A 4,961-nucleotide genomic window follows, 5' to 3' on the forward strand; every position below is an offset into this window, starting at 1 on the left:
GCATTTATTGGCTTCCAAAAACCTAAATTGACAGTGCATAAATACTTTAATAACTACACCCACAGAGGAAAAATATGACTAGAATCTGAGTATAACATAAGAAAAGATGTCATGTAGAAGGTCTCATTAGGATATCTTTGAGATGAAATACATGATAACAGCAGGGCCATTGATAATTCATGCTTGAGAAATGATGAGCTATTTTCTAAGGATTTTTTTTTTAAGTGCTTCATTATTATAGAACTGGCAGAAGTAGTACAGTGACAGAAGTGCTGGTTTTGTTTTTTTTTGTTTTGTTTTGTTTTTTTAACATAAAATGCAATAGGTAATATTTCCTCATACTACCATTTCACAGATTGTGCATGTGCAAGAGCAAACTCACCTAAAAATATTATTTCTATCAGACCCCATTTTCTTCAGCCATATAAAAACCTTTGGGAATTAAGATATATTAAAAAATATATACAGTGGATAAAATATTAAAGCTAATAAGAGGGGCTGGGAAAAAGTATACAATCCCACCTTGAGCATTATTTTACAAAATTATATTTTGTAAATTGTTTTGTTAAGGATCATGGATCCTGATGTGTATGTAAAACAATAAAATGAAAGACAATAAAATGAAAGCACAAAAAAAATTGCAGTGGCCTAAGTCTTGCTCATCTAATTCATTGCCTATCCACTGAGACATCCTCTTTTTTCCAGGCATTGTGTGAACACTGCCCTTCTGCCTTTCTGGTCTTTTGACACTCATTATTTTTCATCTACAGTCAATGGTCTCCAACCTGCCGAGTGCCACTAACTGAACTCTCCACCTTTGCCTATATGATGTAATGTTACTTGGCTATACTTCCTTACATAATGTTCTTTTGTCACTTTTTGAAGCAGACTGCCAACAACACTGTGAGTAATAAAGATCAGAAAAAGCTCTTACATAATTCCTTAGTGATTCATTTCACTATCACCTTTTAACAATAAATAACTATTTAATAGAAAACAAAATATAAAGGAAATAGACAAGCTCTTTGTTTTATTTTCTGTGAATACGAAACCAGCTCTGGGGATAATTGCTATATGTCAAATAAAATCAATGCAAATCTACCAGGAAAAGCTATATGTCTCATAAATATGGTCCTGTGAATTACTGTTTATGCATGAATTATATAGAAATGAAGACTGGACTATGCCTTACTATTTTTTTTTCCTACTGTTTTGTTACTAACTATAAATCATATTAACATATAATGGTCTATGTCTGGTAGGAAAAGAAAACTCTTAGATTGACACACAAAATCAAAGTAATGCTACTGAGCCCCTACATCATTAGCTGTTTTTAAACTAGAATTATTAACGCAACAATAAAAACTCTGAAGAAGGCAGATACTATGACAACTTAACTTGGCAATTCCCTCTCATTCTAGGGAATTAACTAAAAAAACCATCAGCTGTGCCCAAGCTCTATTTGCTTCCAGTTAGAAAAGTTGAAAGTTGAGAAACAGAAATCATATATCCATATAGATGTCTCTATCAGAGACTTCTCTATCAGAGACTTTACACCTGGCTACCTATCTTTGCTAAAGCATTTCTGCAGGAAATAAATTCAAATTTGAGATAAGAATTTTGAGATTTTTGAAATGTAATGAGAATTATTTCATTCAGAACATGCAGACAGGGTAGAATTTTTTACTGAAAATCATTTTTTAATTTTGACCAAAGAGAAAATATGCCTAGCGAGAAAGCGGTAAAACTATTTTAAACATGCTTCAAGTATAGTTGCATATTCACAATAATAAATTAGTAATAAATGAGTATTTTGTTTAAAGCAATTAAATTGGAAGGCAGGTGGATTTACCTTTTTATCTTTGCAAATTACGTGAAGTAGGAATATTTGAGGAAATATTTATTCATCCTATGTTGTTGCTGTAAAGTTTCCCAAAGAATGGCTTTCTTCCAAGTGAAAAAAAAAGTTGCATATGCACAATATTTACATGACACTTTATCTCAGCACACTGTAAAAAAACCTATAATTAGAAGCTGGGGCAAATTCTGACAGCCTCTGCACTTCTGCTCAAGGCCACCATACTACTACTACTACTACTACTACTACTACTACTACTACTACTACTACTACTACTACAAAAAACAAACAAAAAAGATTTCATCAACTATTTCAGAAAGATGGACTCAGATCATTTTGCCAAGTAGTGAAAACCTTAGAACTCCTCCAAGGAAAATACTTCATGCATCTGTGCTTTTGCCACACATCTTGATGCTTTCAGTAACTAAAAGTTTTTATTGAACGTGAACAATCATACTGACTATAAAAAAAAAAGTCTGAAAAATTGCTGTCCAAATGTATGTGTAGCATCAAGATGATACAATCTATAATTATAGTGTGATTGGCCATTTGATAAGAAGCAATGATAATAACAGACAATGTTTTATATTATACATAGGCCACTTTAAGAGTAATGCTTCTTATTTATTTTCATCAAAACTACATCAAAAGATTATGTTAATGCTATTTAATAGAGTGAATACTCAGCTAAAAAAAAAAAAGAAAAGAAAAAACTATTTTTCAACATAGTCACCATTATTAGCCCTGTACTTTCACCAGCAATGGTCTGCATGCCATGCTTGTAAAAATCTCCTTGGCTGTTTGGAATCTATCTTGTCTTTCATGGTGCTATCACAATTGCTGGAATGCACCACCCATCACCTCACTGTGTTAACATCCACTGTTTGGTCTCCATAAATGATCAACAAGCACTGATGAATATTACTGGGTGCAATCTTTTCTGCATGGAGGAATTCAATGTCACACCTTTGCTTCATCCGCACTTCCATGTCAGACAATTTTGTTCAGTGCCCCTCCACTGCCATCTGCCACACAGCAACAAAATGTAATGGAATATTGGTGAGAAGGTTTGTCTTCTACTGCCATACCATCATCATCGGCTTATGATACTGTGGGTCAACATAATAAAATGAAGGGTATTTACAGAGCAGCCCTCATATAACGAGAAAAACTGCTAAGTCAAAGACTCTTTGGTGACTGAAATATAGAACATTCTCATATTCTTGCACAAGTACTTCTAAAGTCTCCTTCATTCAAGAAGAGGCTTAATTCAGCTTTTGAAGAACAGCATAACATTTAGGTTTGGAAAAGTAAACTATTACTTAAATTTGATTTTTTCCTGGAAGACAGGCACTGAAATCAGGTTGTTCCTCAGGCTTCTTTTCATTTGTATATGCTCATTCAAATATAATTTAAGATATTCTGTTCCTCAGTCCCTGACAGGTTGAAGCTAAGAACTGCAGCAGAAAACAATTAAAGTGTTCTGATCACTTGAGTATTCTTGGTTTTGATTGTTAGGTTTTGAGAATTTGTTGTTATTACAGGAGGAGCTGCTTGAATTTATTTTAGAACTTTAATATTTAAAAAAAAAAAACCTTTATTTTGCATAGCTGTTTGCAGTTAATGAATCACATACTTGGATTAAGTTAATAGAACTTCAGGAAAATAGAAAGAAAAACAGAAGCATTTACTTTTACATGATCACAGACCAATAAAACAGTTTGGATGATTGTTTTTCTCAATTTCTGCAATAAATTATGATCTACAGTTAGGGATTATTCTCCATTTATCAAAGGAATTAATGAATGAATAATACCTTAAAGACAACCAATGGCCACTATTTTATCATTTTAATTTTGCGTTGCAAAGATTATTTCATAAGGAAAGATATTTCTATTATTTTTATGGAATTTGTGCACTTAGTCGATCTGAGAATATATGCTAGTTAAGATGGGGAAAAAAGTGCACAAACTTACATTGTGTTTCATGGTGAGTTGAAATGAAACTCTGGAAAAATATTTGACATTTGAGACTTCCCTCTGTTGCAAAGGCAGAATTTGCTGTAGACTTAAAAGCACTTGGTGTATGCATCTGGAGAAAGTTGTGCACAGTTCTTTGAAGCACCCCTGGCAGCTGATAATGGAGAGCTGTTGGCAGAGATTAGAGAGGCAGATGCTTACCTGTGCTCCTACAGCGTGCAGTCTTGGCTTGATGACAAGGTGAGAAGAAGGACAAGCCATCACAGAGTGGGGGCAATTGGCAGCTGATACCCTACTGGGGAAGGGTAAACGAGTCACCTAGGGCTTCTTGCTCCTCTGTAGCAGATTCATTAATCTCTGCCAAAATATGCAGTTTTCAGAAAATAGCATATAGGAGAATAGAGGGAAATTAAAATGTTGATAACTTTAACAGAATTAAACAAATCCCACTACATCTTGAAACTGAATATTTTGCAGACTGAAAAAAATATCATCCATACAGTAAAAGTGCATATTTACTTATCTGAGTACCTAGTGAGTGCAGGTTTTGTTAAGCCAAATAGCAGGTGTTTTGTTGGCAGTATTCAATGTCAGTTGCACACTACTGAAGCTCCAGAGAGGGCGCTTCTCTACAAAGTGCTGCTTCGTGGCTTTCTCTTTCCTAGACAGCAGGGTAAAACGTCTTATTTCCTCTTTTTTTGGAAAATAGGTCTGAATTGATAGTGTAATAGTGTGGAAGGTCAAAACTAGGAAAGTTCATGGTAAAGTAGATGACAACAAGTCAGTTTATAATAAAAACAAATAAACAACAACAAGAGACAACAACAATATAACCCTTTCCTCGCAGCAGACAATTTCATGTCTGCTGTGGTACAACATAATTTAATCATAACAGGTTAAAGCATTTTGAAGTTGGTTATAGAATAATAGAATTTATTATGTTGAAGGAGACTTTAAACATCATAGAGCTCCACCCCCCCTACCACAGGCAATGTTGCCAACCACTACATCAGGCTGTCAAGGATCCCATCCAACCTGACCATAAACACCATGTATAATCAATGAATATTAAGATGTTATAATTACAAAATAACCAAGAGAATTAGGCAAAGCAGATTATAATA

General features: G+C 34.0%; 1 long non-coding RNA gene across 1 annotated transcript; it reads right to left on the bottom strand.

Annotated features, from left to right (window-relative positions):
• Nucleotides 1-1,723: 1,723 nt before the first annotated feature.
• LOC109365411 lies at nucleotides 1,724-4,493 on the bottom strand. Its single transcript, XR_004158892.1, has 3 exons — nucleotides 4,369-4,493; nucleotides 4,039-4,194; nucleotides 1,724-2,883 (listed from the first exon to the last, which is right to left on the bottom strand). It is a non-coding gene; the product is annotated as an uncharacterized LOC109365411 (long non-coding RNA).
• Nucleotides 4,494-4,961: the final 468 nt, after the last annotated feature.

Source organism: Meleagris gallopavo, chromosome 1 (assembly GCF_000146605.3).
Source record: "Meleagris gallopavo isolate NT-WF06-2002-E0010 breed Aviagen turkey brand Nicholas breeding stock chromosome 1, Turkey_5.1, whole genome shotgun sequence".
Lineage (NCBI taxonomy): Eukaryota > Metazoa > Chordata > Aves > Galliformes > Phasianidae > Meleagris > Meleagris gallopavo.